This window comes from Mauremys reevesii, linkage group 3 (genome assembly GCF_016161935.1).
Source record: "Mauremys reevesii isolate NIE-2019 linkage group 3, ASM1616193v1, whole genome shotgun sequence".
NCBI lineage: Eukaryota > Metazoa > Chordata > Testudines > Geoemydidae > Mauremys > Mauremys reevesii.
This window is the reverse complement of record NC_052625.1, coordinates 47923790-47945355: the sequence shown is the minus strand read 5'-3', so window position 1 is coordinate 47945355 and position 21566 is coordinate 47923790. Positions and strand designations below refer to the sequence as shown.

Below are 21566 nucleotides of genomic sequence, written 5' to 3'. Positions count from 1 at the left end.
TTTTGCAGTCCCTATTAGCTTCTAGTGAAACCTTCTGAAACCTGCAATCTAGAGCTTTTGTTCCAGTTTAACTGCCACATGATGTCATTTATGTTAACTGATGTGTTGGGACTCTGAAGTCTGAATTCTACTGCATCAGTGGATTTTGGCATTCGTGTTAATTAATGTAGTTGTCATGTTCTTTTCCCTCAGTCCTCCCTGCCCCCCCTTTTCTATTTTAATCTTAACAGTGACTTTAAAAAGGGCACCTTCTTATTCAAGAGCTCAGCTCCCAAGATCTATTTAGATCATGTTTTATTTGGTTGATTTTTAGTGACAAAAATAAGATGTCAGTACTATACTTCTTACTCCTTTTGTATGGTACAGCCAAACACTGGTCGGTACAGATTACAGGTAAAAGTTGTTTTCTTATTGGATTCTGTCCCATTTAGTGCATCATTGATATAATTGTTAAGAAAGTTTCAATTAATTTATGCAATTAATTTTATACAAAAAGTAAAAGAATGCCCATTCCAGGTTCTGTACTGAAATTACAAGCCCAAATTCCATTCTCAGACACGTCTCATCTGCTCTGTAGTGGAGAGCTTAATATGAAGACAGTGGATTGTACAAGTATAACTGAAATCCAGATTTTGCTTGAAAGACCTGAGATGATGTAGAAGAAGGAAAAGAAACCATCTTGATAATCAGATCCCACGTTAAGTTGACAGAGCTAGCAGTTAGAGAAACACAACTTTTTTCTACTAACCTCTGCCAATTAGATCTAGAAGTCGTTGGGAGACAATAAAGATGTTGTCTCACTTAGTTTTTTTAAATTGAATCATGCTCTTCACTTACTGGAATGATTGGTATGCCTACACAACCCACAACAGTAAGACTCCACATTGACAAACTTGAGCACTCTAAAAATAGCTGTGTAGACAGTGCTTTGAAGTTGTGGCTTTGGCTGGAGCTTGAGCTCTGAAGTCTAAGGAGTGGGATGGACTTCAGAGCCCAAGCTGCATCTTGAAAGTGTTGTCTACACAGCTATTTTTAAAGAGATAGCCCCACCAGCCTAAGTCTGTCGACCTGGGCTGGGATGCTCATTGCCACTGGCTGGGTAGACATACCCACCGTGTCTTGTGCTTATGAGATAACACTAGTCCACAGATGTCACCATGTTTAATCAGAAGTCATGAAGAGTAGGTCCTGGATAAAGATCTCACTGCCTCTTCTAATTCTTATAAGAAGTCTAGTATGAAGAGTGTAGCCTTGAGCTGTCCAAAGTTGAGTTTTCAACTCTGACAGATATGGGTAAGTTGTCTTTCTTCAGCTTGTGAATAAGGAAGATTTTAATGACAATCCTAATGCACAAAAGCAGTGTCCTAATGCCAATGGTGCTTGGAATCCCCACAACACAGGACGAAGGATTGTACACTATGTATCCATTCTGTGACTGCTTAATTTGTACACCAGCTATGCCAGGATCACATCTGTAACCTTGCAAAGGAGATGACAAACCTTCATGCCATCATCAAGACTAGTAGTCACTGATAAGGTTGCAGCCACTGTTGTGGAATACTTGCCTCAAGAGAGGAGTCAAGACAGTCAAGGAAAGGTTTACTGATGGTTTATTATGTGGGATATCTTTTATGAGCTGACAAAGTTCTGTATATTTCTATGTAATTGAGTACTTTAAGACTATATTTCTGCAACATAGTGCTTATTTATGGAATTACTCATCTCTTTTGGAAAGAAAAACAGAGCAAAAAAAGAGAGATAAGGCATTTATTGTCAATGCTTACTTTTGTGGAAGGTGAGACATACTTCCAGGTTTTTACTTTCTAAGGCCCAGTCTACACTGGCAAGTTTGTGCGCAGTACAGCAGCTTTGAGCGCTGTAATACCCGAGGTGCACACACTGCCAAACCACTTAGTGCGCAGAAACTGCACAGATGCAGCACTCTAAAAAAACCATCTCAACGAGGGGCGTAGAGCTTTCTGCGCCATTGCTACAGCGTTGCAGTGCCAGTGTAGACACCGTGGTGATTACAGCACTGCGATTGGCCCCTGGGAGGTGTCACACAATGTCTGTTCTCACCTCTCTGGCCATCAGTTTGAACTCTATTGCCCTGCCCTCAGGTGACCAACTGTCAGCCCCACCCCATACATTCCTCTGCAAATTTGAAAATCCCTTTCCTGTTTGCTCAGTGTTGAGTACAGTGGTCTCAGCACATCTTTCCAGGTGGCCATACCTGCTCCACACACCAGGCGATCCCCCACCTGGAGCAATGCTGAGCTGCTGGACCTCATTGGTATTTGGGGGGAGGAGGCAGTGCAGTCACAGTTGCGCTCAAGATAGTTAAGACCAAAGCAGATTGTGAAGAACTTCAAAAAGATCTCACAAAACTAAGTGATTGGGCAACAAAATGGCAAATGAAGTTTAATGTGGATAAATGTATAGTAATGCACATTGGAAAAAATAACCCCAACTATACATACAACATGATGGGGGCTAATTTAGCTACAATGGGTCAGGAAAAAGATCTTGGAGTCATCGTGGATAGTTCTCTGAAGATGTCCACGCAGTGTGCAGAGGCGGTCAAAAAAGCAAACAGGATGTTAGGAATCATTAAAAAGGGGATAGAAAATAAGACTGAGAATATCTTATTGCCCTTATATAAATCCATGGTACGCCCACATCTCAAATACTGTGTACAGATGTGGTCTCCTCACCTCAAAAAAGATATTCTAGCACTAGAAAAGGTTCAGAAAAGGGCAACTAAAATGATTAGGGGTTTAGAGAGGGTCCCATACAAGGAAAGATTAAAGAGGCTAGGACTCTTCAGCTTGGAAAAGAGAAGACTAAAGGGGGATATGATAGAGGTATATAAAATCATGAGTGATGTTGAGAAAATGGATAAGGAAAAGTTATTTACTTATTCCCATAATACAAGAACTAGGGGTCACCAAATGAAATTAATAGGCAGCAGGTTTAAAACAAATAAAAGAAAGTTCTTCTTCACGCAGCGCACAGTCAATTTGTGGAACTCCTTACCTGAGGAGGTTGTGAAGGCTAGGACTATAACAATGTTTAAAAGGGGACTGGATAAATTCATGGTGGCTAAGTCCATAAATGGCTATTAGCTAGGATGGGTAAGAATGGTGTCCCTAGCTTCTGTTCGTCAGAGGATGGAGATGGATGGCAGGAGAGAGATCACTTGATCATTGCCTGTTAGGTTCACTCCCTCTGGGGCACCTGGCATAGGCCACTGTCGGTAGACAGATACTGGGCTAGATGGACCTTTGGTCTGACCCGGTACGGCCATTCTTATGTTCTTATGCTCCAGCTGTCAGAATTCTGATACCTATGGACAGATTTCTAGATGCATGATAGAAAAAGGCCATGACCGGGACACATTGCAGTGCAGGGTCAAAGTGAAGGAGCTGTGGAACGCCTACCACAAGGCACGGGAGACAAACCGCCGCTCCGGTGCTGCACCCATGAGCTGCCCGTTCTACAAAGAGCTGGATGCAATACTTGGTGGTGACCCCACCTCCACTGCGAAGGTCCCTATGGATACTTCATTGGCTTTGTTGCCAGTCGAGAGTGGACCGAGCCAGGAGGAGGCAATCTTGGATGAAGAGGGAGAGGGGGGAACCAGAGGCAGAGGATGACTCGGAGGCCAGCGATGCATGCAGTCAGGAGCTCTTTTCTACCCCGGAGGAGTCTAGCCAGTCACAGCAGTTGGAGCTTGGCGAAGCGCAAACAGGAAAGGAGGCCCCTGGTAAGTGGATCTGATTTTGGGACTTGCTGAAGCGAGTTGTTGGATGAAGGAGGGTTGCAGAAAGCAGGCTTGTCTCCCACCTAATGCCTAGTTTGAGCCATGGAACAGGCTGTTGATACACTCCCTCACTTCACGGGAATCTCCCTCAGAGATCTCCAGGAAACTCTCGTAGAGATACTGGGCAATCCGCTCCTGCAGGTTCCTCAGCAGATCTGCTTTGTTTCTTGCCCCATTAACAGTAACTTTCCCATGCCACTGTGCCGACATGGAGAGTAGGGGGGACCATAGCTGCACACAGGCTAGACGCATAGGGGTCAGGGCGGAAGCCGCAGACTTGAAGAAGATCCTCCCTTGATTCTCTGCTCACCCTCAGCAGCGAGATATCTTCCATAATGATCACCTCCTGTGGAAAGTGTGGGGACAGGAATGATTATCAGGCCCCCTGTACAGTGCTGGCTCTCCCCAATACCCAAGAGCCATGTGCCCAGTATACAGCAGAGTCTGGGAACAATGATTTACCCTGCCCCTGTGGCTACTCACCATTTTGGGGGTCTTGTGGCTTATGGGCGCTTGCCTGGGGTCAGCCAGTTAGTGACAGGAGTGTGAGTACTGGCTGTATTTTAAAGCACTGAAACAGTGTTGTCTGTTGCAAACAATCCTGCTTCTGTAAGATGTTACATTTAAACTTCACAGAGATGACCTTGGGAGCACAGTCTCCCTCTTTGTTATCGGCGGCAGAATGATTGCAAAGAATTAGAAAGCATCCAAGAAGAACTAAGGAGGACTTTATGCATGAGGTTATGATGCACTCCACCGTGAAGAAAAAGGAATTAAAGGAGTGGTGGGACAGCGAGAAGAAGGACTGAAACGAGAATGCAGCATACCACAAAGAAGCCACGGAGCGGCTCTTAACAGTTCTGGAGCGCCAAGCTTTCGGCAATACTAGCTCTTTAAACCAAGCAGCTCCATGCCTGCCCTTCCCTGCAGTCGCTGTCGCAAAACTCTTTCCCATGTGCCTCCACCCTACACCACCAACATACTCTTATCAACTTCCTGGCTCCACTCTCTACCCGCAGCATTCGACTCACAGTCCAGCAGTGTGGACTCTCAATACCCACTGCCCTCCACACCCATCCATCTGCAGTTTGGCCCTGCTGAAGTACAGCACCCGCTGCATCGTTCTCCAAAGGAGAAGGCTGGGTATGATCCCTGGACATACACAACTCTATAGCTGTCCTGGGACCCTTCCTCCTCTTGAGACCTTCCATTCCCCCATTCCTTCCATTCTCCCTCCCCCTCCCTGCTGATGAATTTATTTGTTTGACTCTTTCCTCTGGTTGTTGTCTTTCAATAAAAGAATTGCGTTTGTTTGAAATCAATCTTTATTCTATTAAGTGAAAGCAAAAAGAGCACTGCAAAGCAACATACAATTACATTAAGGCCCCTTCTTGCATCATGTGCACCAATGATGCAAGATGATGTGATGTGCACCAATCATCTCCTTCCTAGCATTACAATCACTGCAATCCCGAGCATAGCAACAAATATTAGTGGCTTTCAGCTTCAAATTGCTACCTCAAAGCATCTCTGATCCTTATGGCCCCGCGCTGTGCCCCTCTAATAGCCCTGGTCTCCGGCTGTTCAAACTCAGCCTCCAGGCGCTGAGCCTCTGCGGTCAAGCCCTGAGTGACGCTTTCACCCTTCTCTTCACAAATATTATGGAGCGTACAGCACATGGCTATAAGCATAGGAATATTGTCATCAGCCATGTCCAGCTTCCCATACAGGCATCACCAGCGGGCTTTTAAACGGCTGAATGCACACTCCACAGTCATTCTGCACTTGCTCAGCCTCTTGTTGAACTACTCCTTGCTGCTGTCAAGTTGACCCTTGTATGACATCATGAGCCATGGCATTAAGGGGTAGGCGGGGTCTCCCAGGATCACAATGGGCATTTCTACTTCCCCTATGGTGCTCCTTTGGTCCAGGAAGAAAGTCCCTGCTTGCAGCTTCTTGAATGGGCCAGTGTTCTGAAAGATGCATGCGTCATGCACCTTTACATACCAGTCTGCGTTAATGTCTGTGAAAAGGCTACGGTGATCCACAAGCACCTGGAGTACCATTGAGAAATACCCCTTGTGATTAATATATTCAGTGGCTAGGTGGTCTGGTGTCAGAATTGGAATGTGCGTGCCATCGCCCCTCCACAGTTAGGGAAGCCCATTTATGTAAAGCTATTCACAATCTCATGCACATTGCCCAGAGTCACAGTGTTTTGGAGCAGGATGCGATTAATGGCCCTGCACACTTCCATCAACACGACTCCAACCGTCGATTTTCCCACTCCGAAATGGTTAGTGACCGATCAGTAGCAGTCTGGAGTAGCCAGCTGCCACAGTGCAATCACCACGTGCTTCTACAGCAACAGGGCAGCTCTCGTTCTTGTGTCCTCATGCCGCAGGGCTGGTGCAAGCTCATCACACAGTCCCATGAATGTGGCTTTCCTCATGCGAAAGTTCTGCAGTCACTGCTCGTCATCCCAGACGTGCATGATGTTGAAAGATGGTGCCAAATGTGGATGGAAGTACAGGGATTGCTGGGATGCGAAGCAATGCATCATGGGGCATTGGGCAGGACCTAGGATGCCCCGTGACCCCTTACACATTCCCACAAGTCTTAGTGGCAGAAGAGAAAGAGGTGCTCTGTGGGATAGCTGCCCAGAGTGCACCGCTCCGAATAGCGTTGCAAGTGCCACAAGTGTGAACACACTGTTGCGCAGGCAGCTGTCAGTGTGAACATACAACAGCGGTTTTCCTTCAGCACTCTCTAAAGAAGGTAAAATTACTTACCTGTAATTCTCACCCTTTGAAGATATCACATAGGATTCCCACTCACCTGCCCTCAGACTTTGAAGTTTCTTTTCAAAGATAAGGTGTGGCTGCAAGTGGTATACTTTTACATTGAAGTTATATTTGCGTTTGTAACATATATTGTCCTTCCACTCAAATAATCCAAAACATTACAGCTCAGGATATGATAAACCTGCCTTCATTTTTAGACTACTGCAGTTTCTGGTTTCATCTTTTATTTTATAATGTCATCTCTGAAGCATTTTAGTCTTCAAGACTAGAAATCATTTGGGAAATGCATCTTAAAAAGAGTGCTCAACTATGCCCTGTATCCAAGCAGTGTTCTGATGCAGCTGAGAATGTGAGCCACAGGGATCTCCCTGACCTGTGCTACTCAGCTATGTCAGAAGTTAGAGCAGCTAAGAGCCTGCCCTCAGTTATGGCACTGGTGTAAGTTCCTTAAAGGACCTGCACTAGTAGAGAATAAGCATAGTTGCACTCACTCTGCCATGTCCCCTCGCCCGTCCCCACTCCTAGAATATTGCTTCATCTCTATACACTGGAAGCGGCTGTACTGCCTCCAACATACTTAAGCCAATAGAACGTTACCCTGTGTGAAAGGAATTCTCTGCTGGCCACGTACAACTAGAATCTATCCACATTGTAGTGATGAAATGACTTGGGTATCTGGCCCAATAAGAATGAATTTCTTGATAATTGTTCTCTGAAGAAGTACATCACAAAAGTGCCCACTGACCCACACTTCTCCCCACAGAGTTGAAGTCTTCTTCTCTTCCTCCTCCTCCCTTCCACCCCCCCAAAATAATGCCATTCCTTTTTATAGAGATGGAGTGATTTTACTTTCCACTTAGCTAGGAAATGGAAATTGGAGCAACAGGGGATACCCACTTTACAGAAAAAAGAACGGGAGTACTTGTGGCACCTTAGACACTAACAAATTTATTTGAGCATAAGCTTTCATGGGCTACAGCCCACTTCATCGGATGCATGTAGTGGAAAATACAGTAGGAAGATATATATATATATATATATATATATATATATACACACACACACACACAGAGAGAACATGAAACAATGGGTGTTACCATACACACTATAAGGAAAGTGATCAGTTAAGGTGAGCTATTATCAGCAAGAGAGAAAAAGAACTGTTTGTAGTGGTAATGAAAATGGCCCCTTTCCAGCAATTGACAAGGAGATGTGAGGAACTGTAGGGGGGCATGTGGCATGGACTAGTGGCTGGCATGAGACACCACTTGCTGGAACCAATAGATTTAGAACACTGAGTATGTAAAGTTCTCTTCTTAGTTGCACACAGCAACATCAGCCCAAGAATGATGATCTGTTGTATTTATTTTATGTAATTCTCTAAAGGTCAGAAATTAAATTTTTCTGTAACTTTTCTGAAATATGTCTCAGTTCACATGCCTTGTGCTCTAAAGGGCCCCCCGAAAGGATTGTTTTAAAGTTCACGTAATCCTCCAGAGTTAGTTGTGGTTTATAAATAAAGACATAGTTTTACAAGAGAGGGCAAAGACAGTCCAGTGATTAGGGTGCTAACCTAGGGCTTGAAGAAACCAGATTTCAGTTTCTTCACCCATCCCAGACTTCCTATGTGACCTCAGGCAAGTCACTAAGGCTCAATGTGTTTCAGTTCCTCATCTGTAAAATAGAGATTGTAGTTCTTCCCTACCTCAAGAAGGCTTTATGAGGATAGCTGCAATAAAGATAGTTAGACACTGAGATACCACAGCAATGGGGGCTGTCTAAATACCTCTGTTGTTTAATTTTCTATCCCAAGAGATGAGCATGTTCTGTCACATAAGAAAAATTAACCCCCACTGATCTCTCTTCTCCACATCTTTTGTTTTCAGTGTGATTATAGTTCAGAGCATTCCATCTCTCTTTGCTGACCTCTGAGTGTCTTTCCTACCAAAATCCAGGAGTTATTTGGTGGGCTCAAACTCCACCATCTATGGACCAGATCCATGTCTTTCCTGAACAATGAACATCAGTGGGTTGGTCTGCTTTTAAGGGAGATGGTTAATACTCATCCCAAGAGGATTAATTCCTTCTGTTCTTCTGAGTATTAAATTTTATCCATTAAATTTTTTGCTAAAGAATTTTCAAAGTGAACATCTTGTCCAACTACCCAATTCTGGTCTAGCCTCTCTTTTACGGAAAGTTTGTGACCTAGATAGGTCCTGTGCCTACAGAAAGTGAGGGTCAGGAGTTGGCCTAGAATGAATGGTAACAAAATTTAAAGAACCTGTTATTTTGCATTTAGCTAAATGCTTGAGAAGGATTTTTTCTTAAATAAAAAATTATTTCAATGTCTTACGTCCAGATGATACAGTTCACTGTATTTCTAAGTTAGTTATAATGGAAATAACCACTGCATTTTATGTCATACACATCTAAAAACTTTTTTCAAATTATGTCTAGTTTTTCATATGCTTTGCAACTTTAGCAATTTGCATATTTTCTGGACTGTTATTGTATTATGATAAACAGGGATTACCATATATTTTCAGATAATGTTTCCTTAACAATTCAACTTCTATTTGTAACTCTTCCATTCATTTTAATTACTAGCACAGTGTGCAACATTTATTAATCAGCAGAGTCTTTTTAAGTTAAAATACTAAATTAGCTAACCCCATTAACACAGAATACTCCAAACAAGCTGTAATAGGAGAGGTAGTTACTGTGTAAATCGTATTATACATGCGGGTGCTCTAGGGCACAGTTAAGCATGATTACCCTCTTTTGATCCAGTATTCCTCTGCTTCTTCCAGCTAATTTCCAGTGGAAATTTACAAAGTGATGCCTTCATTTTTCTATCTTAATTTTTCTAATGAAGTTCTGGTACTTTATAACACTGGGGATGCAGATAATAAGTCTGTGTATAATTAAGAAGTTCTAGAATTTGTCTGCAAAAGAGATCTCTGTTGCTTTTGCTTCATACAAGAAGTAGGCTATTCTTTTTTTCTGCTTACTCCACTGCAGACCTGGATTAAACAAAAATGACCAGACGATTCCTAGATTTACTGACATCAGAATATAAAATAATTTATACGATAAGTACAGCTGTGAACTGGACACACACTTAGTGTAGCATTGCATACAGTGTCTTAAATAATGAATAATAATATAATTATCAAATTATATGACACTGGATGTAACCAGCAGTGGTGCTGGAACTAGGGATGCTAGGGGTGCTTCTGCACTCCCCGACTTGAAGTAGTAATAAGAAACACCAGATACATCAGTGGTTCTCAAACTTTTGTACTGGTGATCCCTTTCACATAGCAAGCCTCTGAGTGCAACCCCCCTAATAAATTAAAAACACTTTTTTATATATTTAACACCATTATAAATGCTGGAGGCAAAGTGGGGTTTGGGTGGAGGCAGACAGCTCGCAATCCCCCATGTAATAACCTTGCAACCCCCTGAGGGTTCCCGACCCCCAGTTTGAGAACCCCTGAAATACGTGGTTTCCATCATCAGCACCCCACTATAAAAAAATGTTCAGCACACCTAGTAACCAGACTAGATGCGTCAAGAGATTATACTGTCTTTATGTTGTAAATACAGCTTGTTTTAACATGCATTCATTATTGGACAAATTATGGCTGCCCCAGCACAGTTGTGCTAAGGTAAGAACAGCCACAGAGCTTCTTGCCTTCTCTGAGTAAAAAGCAGAAGGGGTACTACTACAGATGATAGTACTCAGTGTCCCAAAGAGGGCACATCTGAATGGGTGGAGGAAGAACTTCAGATTTGGCCCCAACTTTGAAAACTGAAAATTCATGAAGTTCTTCATAAAAAATAATTAATTCATATGTGCCAGATGGTATTGAACAGTTTATGTGGAGCTAATTGTTCATGGTCTTCTTTAGACTGACAGATAATTCTGTTTTATTTGAGTTGGAACAAGAAGTTGAGATAGAATGCAGAGAACCTGCATTTTAAGGAAGTTGGCTAGGACATGTTCAGGAATCTATAGGTGCACCACTGAGAGTTATCTGAGGCAGGATTGCGTGTGTCCAGTCAGGACTGTTCCCATGCTATTTCACCCTATTTTGTGTTGGCTGCTGAAAAGGGTGCCTCAAAGCTAAATGTGCCTTAAAGACAGTTAATAAAAAATCCTCTCTGGGGATATCCCCTCACCTCCACATGAGAACTTGGAAGTTGAGGCACCAACAGCTAGAGGGAAGACTGGCCACTGTCATGTTACTGCACTCCACTACTTTGTGCTACAGTGCTGGCATTTATCTGGCCATCAAGATGATCAATTTGTGGCTACAGCACTCAGAGTCATAGATTACCAGCGCATCACGACCTAAGGCCTGGCTATGCTATGGAAAAAGGCCCCTATCCTACTCAACTGTCTTCTCAAGGACAAGAGTGTAAACAAACAAACAAACAAACAAAACCCCCACCATCTGTGCCACAGCATAGACCCGACACAACACCAAGTGTGGACAGCCTTTGATGGTAATGGGACAGTCAAAGCCATCTCTGCAAGGTAGGAACCTGGTACTCATGCATTTACAAAGTATCATTGCTTGGATTTTGCCTCTAGGAGGGCAAACCTTTTGGTCAAAATTCTCCCACCATACCCTAGAGTTTTGTTTCTTTTGGGATATCCCTTAGTTGAGTTTTTGAGCAATAATATTTCATTTTTAATTATTGCCTTATTTATTTGGGGAGCCTTCAGTTCTCTCTCTGTCAGCAACATGGAGCACATGATTGCCAAGAGAGGAGCTGGCTCCTGCTCCATCCTGCTACCACTGCCATTAGCCATCAAAAACGTTCAAGAGCTTGTGGAGTTCCACCATAGTCATCCTAGGAGGCTGGGACCCAGATGTTAGAAATCTGCCAGAATGAGCTCTTCAGATCTTTGCTTGAATAGACCTATTAAATCTAAACTTGTGCCATTAACAACATTGATATCTCTGTCTGGATTTAATTTTCTCTGGATATTTTCCTTTTCTTCTGTAACCCCTCCCCTATTCTACGTAGTTCAGAATATACATTATTGCTAATTTTGAGAGAAGCTATGTCAAACGTATACGTGAAGCTACAAATCTCTACTTCAGTCTATATTGCAATATTATTGCTGTTTGTTATACTTGTTTGTTCTGAAGTTCTGCTATGAAGGCAGAATATCCTTTGTATGATTCCCATGGTATACTTTAGTTATTCTACTCTATTTTAATACTAATATATAGTATTTTAAAAACACATTCTCTATTGAAATGAATATACAATGAATATCAGAGATTCTTGTTGGATGTAAGAGGACTTCAATTTTGCCAATATAGATCATTCTACATTCTGATCGACATAGACGTAAGGAGCCACCCTCATGGATTTGACTACAGAATTGGGGACATAATGAAAGCAACAGTTTATTTTATGCCATTCTATCTGTCTACAATTTTTAAAGTCTATTATTATTACTCAAAAACTAATAAATATGTTATTAATCATTTCCAAGTAGAGACACATAATCCAGAGTGTGTACTTAATGTCACACACAACAATATATGTATACACTTATCTGGTTTAAGATATTCAGTAGAACACAGCACATGAAATATGCATTTATGATACTAAACCACATACATGTTCTATTATGTATCATTTCTTACATAATAAGAATATTGTTTGATCTCTAAATCAAGATACGTAGAATTTGGCTTATTCTGAGAGACTATTTGAGAAAAAAATTAAATAAAAGGCAAGATTGAACAATGATCTAAATTGAAACCATGATATTTTAAAAGATCTGTGTATAACTATATATGGATCTGTATATAACTATATTTGGTTATAACTTAAGATCGTAAATTGCGAACATAATCATTTTCATTTAGTTTATGTTCCACTTTTCTCAATAAATGGTATTTTACAAATTTTTAAAATCTGTCTAGTATATAGGCTTTACAAACACTGTATTCATACTGAATTATGAATGTTATGGCTAAACTAAATTCCATGCATATATGGGAAAATCCCTAAACTGCTAGCCTTGTCTTCTCAACCATCCAATCCCCTGAGAGAGCCAATTTTCTTTCATGTCTGAACAAAAGAAAAATGTACTATTAAAATGCAATTCAGAAGTGATAAAAAAACTGTAAGTGGAGCAGCCGGCTCTCAGCACCTTCTGTGTATACTCTGGGACACTGGGGCCACATTAATTTTTTGTGCGTGTGATGTCCATCCCATGTGCAAATTAGCATTACAAGTACCATAATCTGTCTTATATGAGAGCTACCTGTCCCATGAGTATACATATACTTCTGTAGCTTTGTATTATTCCAAGCTCTGTTACCTCTGTATTTTTGTTTTGATAATTTTATATAACATTTGTTGGGATGCTAGATGGAATAAATTGATGTTACTAGTGAGATACTGAAACTTTATTTTTCTGAAGGGGAGAGTGGATTGAAGGTTCATTGATAAAATTTACAGTTGTTAAAATATTGATTTCCCCCAATAAATGATTTTTAAGAACACATTTAGCAATCCATAGACAGAAGTAATAGTTTTACTGCCATGTGATGGGCTGACCAGTATGGAGAGCAGAGCTTTGCCACTTTCTAAATGAGAGAAGCCTGGTTCCAGTCCAGAGCCTGAGGCAGCCTGTTACCTAGATGAGCCATTTGGAGGATAGGATGACTAGGATTCAATAAAAAGGAACAAAACACAGGGAGACAAGTCTGGAGCAGTAGGGTGGGATCCTGTTGATGAATCCATAGATGACCTTGATTTTTAGCTTCACTGTTTTCCCTTTTTTTGTTTTGGACTCTAAAGCCCGAGAAAGGGCAAGAAGGCTAAGGCACCAAAATACCGGACTTGTAAGGAGTGACACCTGACCATCTGAGACTCACAGCAGGCTAAATAGTGCCCTTGCCAGGGCACAAAGGGGTGCCACTGAGACAACCCGGTTACAAATTTGATATTGAATGGAGGCACACTCTAGCCCCTGTGGAAGGGATCAGGTCAGGACTTAAAAAACAAAAACCCAACAACCACCACCTCCCAAAACCCAGAAAAAAATTCCCCTTCCATAGTATGGATGTGGAGTAACTACTGGGTGACAGAGCAGAATGCTCAGTGCCAACAGCAGCAACAGCAACTCCTCCAGCAGGTGACCATCAAGCAGCAGCAGCTGATCTGGGATGTAGCTGCCCAGCAGCAATAAAAGCGAATGCAGCAGATTGTGACCATACTGTGGCCACCCACAATGGCTGGGCCTACTGGCACAGTCTGGCAAGAGCCCCGGTACCAGAAAACTACCAAAGATGGGACCTGAAGATGATGCAGAGGCCTTTCTCAAAACACTTGAGCAGGTGGTATTTGACCAGACAATGCAAGCAGCCTAATGTGGATTAGACTCAGTGACATCACAAGATTATGTACAAGTCAAAGCAACCATTTTGACATACTGGTTATCTTGCAGGAATGTTCCTACATTGATTTTGGGAGAAGCAATATCCTCCAGGTGCCCTGTTCCCGCATGGTGGCACAGAAACTGCAAGACTAGTGTTGTCAGTGACTCATATTTCAGACAGAGACAGGGATTCAAGTAGCAGAAATCATTTTGCTTGAACAAATAATGCTGATTTTCCCACCAGGGGAGAAGATTGGGTTCTGAGTCACTGGCCCATGACAATGGCCGACACCATCCAGCTATTGGATAAATATATGGCATTTAGGACTGCTACAGTGACAATAAGAGAGAGATACCGTGGAGCCAAAGGATCAGCTCCAGTGAATGAGAAATCTTGCTGGGGAAGTCAGAGTCCTGAAGAGCCCCACCCGGATTTAGGAAGTCCAGGAAGCCATGGGGTCATGGACAACTTGGACCAAGGAACTGCAGCAGCCTGGCTGGGACCCAGCTCAAGAATCCTCTGACTCACACTGATCTCAAAAAGGGAAAATCCTGGGGTCAGGAACAGGGAGGACCCACTCAGAAGGGTCTACACAGGGAGTGAGGGAGGATCCGTTACCAGCAGCAAAACCTTGGATGAATGTCTGTTTTTCATGTGGCTGCCTCAGACACTGGTACAAGGACTGCCTGTTTATGAAATACAGTTATGAGCAAGTCTGGACTGCAGAGGCCTGAGCATGATATCCAGGCTCAGCTAAACCAACCATCCCAGTTAAAGTAAATGGGACAGACGTAATGGGCCTACTGAACTCAGGGTGCAGCCAAACCCTTGTGAGGGAATCTGTTCCAGGACTTCCCTGAGGCACCATCTACTTACAGTGCATGGAGGCATAAAGCCATATCCTCGCACCCTAATTCAGCTAACCGCTGAATATACATGACCACTAATGGTCAGTCTGGCTGCCTCTCATGCCTACCTAGTCATTATTATCTGAGAATGGGAATATTTAGGGGACCTCTTGAAGGAGTTCTTGGGATCCTCTTAGAACATGAAGACCATGTTACTAGTATCCTCACAGATGACTGTTTGGGATCAAGCAGGCCTCGCTGCTATAGGAGATATAGCCGAGCTGGATAAGGGGAGTTCCAAGCAGCTAGATACTTCTTTAGAACCCAAGTACCATCTAGAGTTGGGGGTTACCCCTTTACCTGAATTTGAGATCCTGACTAGGTTCTCCAACTTTATTGAAGAGCAAAGGAAGATGAGACTTTGAGCTAGGTGTACACACAGATGGTTGTTGTTAATGGGGAGATAATGGACCCCCCAGCAAGCTGAGCTATCCCTCCAGTTTGAAACCCAGAGTGAGTGGTTGTACTGTTAGAGAAATACCACTGAACAGAGGAGATCAGAGCCCAACTCCTGGTGCCCTGATCCCACAAGAAATCTTGTGTTTTGTCCATGCAATACAATTTTCTGGGCACCTGGGCTAGAAAAAAATCCATAGCCTCGATCCTGGCCCAGTTTTTCTGGCTGGGGCTATATAAGGAGTTTCCAGACTGCTATGGCTTTTCCTCAAAGTGTCAACAAACTTCACCTGGGGAGTGGTGAAGGCTCCCAGGTTGGCATACCATTTGAGAGGATCAGAATGGACATGCTTGGGGCAGGTATCAATATATCTTGGCAATTGTGGATTACACTACCAGATATCCTGAGGCCATGCCATTATGTTTCACAAACACCAAAGCCTTCTCAGCCAAGCTAATGATGATCTTTGTGCAGGTAGGGATGCCTCAGGAGATTCTAATGGACCAGGAAACCAATTTTATGTCCCAAGTACCTAATAGAATTGTGCTGACTACTGAATATTAAGTCCCTCTGAACTTCTGTCCCAAACAAATGCTTTGGTAGAATGTTTCAACTGGACACTAAAAGACATGTTAAAAAAATTGTTGCCCCAGACACCCAACACTGGAACCAGTTGCCTCCCTTCTGCCCTCCCATTTGTTGTGTGGGAGGTGCCACAGTCATCTACAGGCTTCTCCCTGTTTGAACTGTTGAATGGGAGGCAACTGCAGGGGGATTCTGGACTTAATACAAGAAATGTAGGATGAACAGACCTGACAGTGTGGTACAATACATCCTCACCCTTCACAATAGGCTAGCAGCTATAGGCATCTTCAACAGGGAGAATCCCCTATTCCCAGAGTGCCCAAGGAACAACATATAATAAAGGGACCCTACTCCAAATGTTCAGACCTGGAGACCAGATACTCTCATTGTTTTCTATCTTGAAGTCAAAACTGTTGGCCCACTGGCAGAGCCCTTACATGATTGTCTGCCAGGTAGAGACAATGAATTACAAAATCAGGCAGCTGGACAAAAGACAAACCAAATAAACCAACCATATCAATTTCCTGAAGCCATGGAAGGGCTATTTATAGCTCCCTTTTCTCTGGAATCAGAATTAGGGTTGCAGACAGCCAATATCTCAGGACTCAGGATGGTCTGTACTGTGGGCAACTTCATACCAGAGCAGAGGGTCCAAGCCCAACAGTTGATCACTGCCTACCCAACGGTATTTTCCACCCCGTCTGGACAAACCCATCTCACATGGTGTCCTGGCTCAGTTTGGATGTTGTGGAAGTAAGGGAAAAGCTGCGGCCACTTTCCCAGAAGATGAGCGAAACCCTGAAGCAAAAATTACAATCTATGCTGGACCTTGAGAGAAACTTAGGAATCCCTAAGGCCCTTTTTTCAGTTATTTATTTTATTTTTAATTTCCTGGAACTATATTGTGATTTATTAAAAGTTTAAAAACAGGAGAAAATTGGTATAAACGGAAAATGAAGGGTAGTGCGTGTGTGTGGAGGGGTGCCCGGTACTCACAGGGGCCAGGGAGGAATGGTGCCCAGTACTAACACAGGCCAAGGAGGGGGCACTCACCATGTGGCTGTTGAGGAAGCCTTCCGCCCTCTCTCTGGCTTACTCCTCCCCTCCCCATGCAAAGGAAGCAAATGGGCATGCTGAAGGACCAGGGCCATGAAGGGAACAGAAAGCTGCACCTGAAAGTGCTCGTCTCCCTGCCAGACAGAGCCTCCCTAAATCCCAGCCCTTCAGCACAGCCCCATCCTCTTCCCACTGCAGGCTTTGTCCAGCTACAGTGGGGGAGCAAGATGGGCAAGGAGCCAGGTCCCGGCAGTTAAGACCACTCCTGTGCTGAAGGGCTCGGGTGGAGAGCAGAGTCTGTCCAGCAAGGGAGCCAGTTCTCACAGAGTGCAGCCTTCTTCTCCCTATGGGCCTGTCGCTGCAGCAGTGGGCAGTCTCAGCTGTTAGGATACAGCTCCCTGCCCATCTCACTCCTGCACTACACAGAGTGAACGGACGGGGACCATGCTGTAGGGATGAAGTCAGGATGGGAGTGAGATGCTTCAACCTATGAGCACTGACCCCATTGCCAGACAGAGCCCCCTACTCCCACTGCCGGCCCTTCAGTATGGCTCTGTTCACTTCCTCTATGAAAAATGGCCAAAATCCAGGTTAAAACTGGTTAAACCTAAAATTGGCTTTTTTAAAAAAACCAGGAATTTTTCAAGGAAAAATCAGTAAATACCAATAAAAAAGGACTTTAGGAATCCTGTAGTGACTGGAGAAGTACAATAGCATTGGTCCCTAAGCCAGATGGGACCACCTGATTTTACTCTGACGTTAGAAGAGTCAATGCCATATCAAAAGTTGATGCATAATACATGCCGTGTGTTCATGAGCTGCTAGACCAGCTGGGCCAAATATTACAACCCTGGATCTTACCAAAGGATACTGGCAAATTCCATTCATGCCAAAGTCTTGGGGGAAAATGGGCTTTGCCATCCTTTTGGCTTTATCAGTTCTGGACTATGCCATTTGGCTTACAAAAGGCTCCAGCAACTTTTCAATGGTTAATGGATCAAGTTTTCCAGCCCCACAGTAGTTGTGCCACCGCCTACCTCAGTGATGTTGTGATCAATAGCTGGCACTGGGAGGATCACCTGACACAGATAGCTGCTGTATTCCAGTGACAGATTAATTGCAAACCCTGCCAAATGTGGCATACGCAAAGATGAAACAACCTACCTGAGGTATACCTTGGTGAAGGGTCAGGTACAGCCTCTGGTGGACAAGGTCCAGGCCTTAAGGACCTGCCCTACTATAACTTCAAAGAAGCAGGTGCACAGGTTTCTGGGAATGGCAGGATACTACTGCTGGTTTGTACTGGGATTCTTATCCATTGTGGCCTCCCTCACCAATCTGCTTAAAGACAGGAGCTCAAAAAAGATCTGCTGGCTTTCTCACAGGATGGAATGCTGTGAGAAATCCTTTCAGTTCCTAAATGCTCACCTCTGCAGAGAGTTCACCTCATACAGCCCAGGTTTCAACAAGGAATTTCTTCTACAGACTGATTCCTCCGAAGTCGGATTGGGAGCAGTCTTGTCCCAGGCAATCAATAGCAGGACGCAGAATCATAAAACTGAAAGGAATCTTGAGAGGTCATCTAGTCCAGTCCCCTGCACTCATGGCAGAACTAATTGTCTAGACCATTGCTGACAGGTGTTTGTCTAACCTGTTCTTAAAAGTCTCCAATGATGGAGATGCCACAACCTGCCTAGGCAATTTATTCCAGTCCTTAACTGCCCTGACAGGAAGTTTTTCCTAATGTCCAGCCTAAATCTCATTGCTGCAATTTAAGCCCATTGCTTCTTGTCCAATCCTCAGAGGTTAAGAAAAACAATTTTTCTTCTTCCTCCTTGTAACAACCTTTTACATACTTGAAAACCTTTTAAATACTTTAAAACATGTCCCCTCTGTCTTCTCTTTTCCCGACTAAACAAAACCATTTTTTTAAATCTTCCCTCATAGGTCATGTTTTCTAGACCTTTAATCATTTTTGTTGCTCTTCTCCCAAATCTCTCCAATTTGTCAACATCCTTCCTGAAATGTGGCACCCAGAACTGGACACAATACTCCAGTTGAGGCCTAAGCAAAGCAAAGTAGAGTGGAAGAATTACTTCTCATGTCTTGCCTACAACACTCCATGCTAATTCATATCCTGTCCTCTACCTAAGCCAAAAACTGTTCCTAAGAGAAAAAGCCTACTCACCATGATAGTAAAGAAAAAGAGGGCTTACTTGTGAAATGGGCCACGGAGGCACTCACATATTACCTTCTAGCAATAAGTTCATCCTATTCATAGAAAGATACCAGACCCTGACTCATGAGATGGTACCTGTCCCTCCAGACCTTCTCATTTCAGATCCAGAGACTGCTGATTGAAATGCAGACTTTTTGTTTCAGGATGGAGGGGAGCTGGTGAGGGAAGGGAGCTGGCAGTGGAGGGAAGGCTGTGTGAGGGGGCAGACAGGCCCCACCCTGGCAATGAGAAGTCTAAGGAGAGCCTGTGGACGCAGCTGACCCCACCTCACTACACCTTTAGCCAATGTCAGGAGTGAAGGCGGGAGTGAAAAGGAGACCTAGTCCAGTTCAGGACTGACCAGTAAGGAGAGATGGGCTCTGCTACTTCCTTGATGAGGTAAGCCTCATTCCAGCCCAGAGCCTGAGGCAGCTTATTTTATGGACGAACCATTTAGTGAATGGAATTAATAGGCTCAGGAAGGCTGATAAAAAGGAGCTAGCTGCACAGAGACAAGCCTGGACCAGTACGTGGGGTCCTGCTGACAAATCCAGAGACAACCCTAATTTATAAGTTTACTGTTTTCCTTTTTTTTGTTTTGGACTTTAACGCCCCAGAAGGGGTAGGACTCAGGTGTACAATAGCAAGAAGATTAAGGCAGCCCAGCACTGGATCTGTGAGGGGCAAAACCCAACTGTTGGGGACCCACAGCAGGGTGAGTTGTGCCCTGCTGGGTCATAAGGAGGTGCTGCTGAGACAAGTTGGTCACATCCCCACTTTATCAAACTCCTTGTTTTAACAACCCAAATCTCATGGGGACTGTGGCCTTCACATAAGCTTCCAACTTTCTTTTCAAATTTTTAAAATTAGCTATACTATCTTCATGACAGCTCAGGCAAAATAATGTTCTAAATATCTGAAACACGTGCTTTTAATTCTAGCAATCTAATCAATTAACTACCATAACATAGAATAAAGAATACCTGCTGCTTTTCAGAACACCAGCAATGGCATATCTCCCAGGATTTTAATCTATATTTAAAATGTGATAAATCTGAACCAGATCATCTGCTCCTATGATGAAATGTATGGCAGGGGACTTAGGAATAGGAAATCTTTGTGAGGTGTCCCTTACCACATGCCTTTGCGCAACAGACTGTGGGACCTGTCTAGAAAACCTGCAAATGCCCGTGGGAGGTTAGGGACAACTATATTAAAGCCCTCTCCCTCCATGTCAGACTTGTGCCCCTTGTAGCCCCAGGCACTGACAGCATGGCTCCCCTATCAGGAAGTTCCCCTCAATATTATTAATGGTGGCAGAATTATGCCCTTAACTATTACTGTTCAATACAATTAAGCAATCTTATGATTAAGGTACATCATTGGTGATTTTATCAAAAGCAACACACATTTTTTTAATCTATGGTCTACAAATACATTGTAATTAATGTGATTATTAGTGTAGCATGTTACTACTCAGAGTGAGTAAGAGTAGCTGAAGTGGGGCCTCAGGGTTTGGGATGTAATTTCTAAAATAAGCTACAGTTTAAATAGACCCAGTATCAAGGTCCATCATCATCTGCCATCCACAACCAGTGCCACCTGCCCCCAGTGAATGAATGAAACAGTGAATGATCAAATGATCTCTCTCTCTCCATCTCTCCATCCCACATCTCCCCATGACACCTCACCCCATTCACCATTCATCCATGGATTGGCCATAATAGCTTAGCCATTTTTTCCAGTCCCCTTCCTTACATTTTTAACCTCCTAATCCTCCTCTTAGTCAAGTTCACAAGAAGAGTGTCAAAGTCAAGTTTGCTTGAAGAACTTTTGTGAATTGTTTTTTTTTTTTATATTTTAATTTTTTTTTTTTATATTTTTTTATTTATTTTTTTTATTTATCTTGTATTATGTGAATAAGTAAATAACTTTTTTTATTTCCTCTTCTTCATATTCCTCATGATCATATCTTCCTCTTCTCTGTCCCCTCTCCTCTCTTTTTCTCCTCTTTCTTTCTTCTCTTCCCTCTTTCCTCCCCTAATCTCTTCTAATCCCTTCTTCTTTCTTTTTTTCTCTTTTCTTTTAGTTTTTTTTTCTAGTTCTTTTTTTTGAGGAGAGACACTTTTCTCTACACAGTACCATGAGAGTGAGTGCGTATCATGGATATATTATATAAATAAATATTCTCTATATATATTAAATATTCCTTTTAATTTTTCCTGTTTTTTTTTTCCTTTTTGCTTTTTCTGCCTGACTCTGCACAGCAAACTATCAGAACTATCCCATCCAATCTCCCCTCTTTTCCTCTATTAGCTAGCCCCCATTGTGTTGTATGTATAGTTGTTGTATTTTTT

The 21566-nt window shown here is 43.0% G+C and overlaps 1 protein-coding gene across 3 annotated transcripts in view; it reads left to right on the top strand.

Annotated features, from left to right (window-relative positions):
* Positions 1-21566, top strand: part of SPATA17 (spermatogenesis associated 17) — a 163770-nt gene that overhangs the window by 105429 nt on the left and 36775 nt on the right. The gene's annotated exons all lie outside the window — the stretch shown is intronic.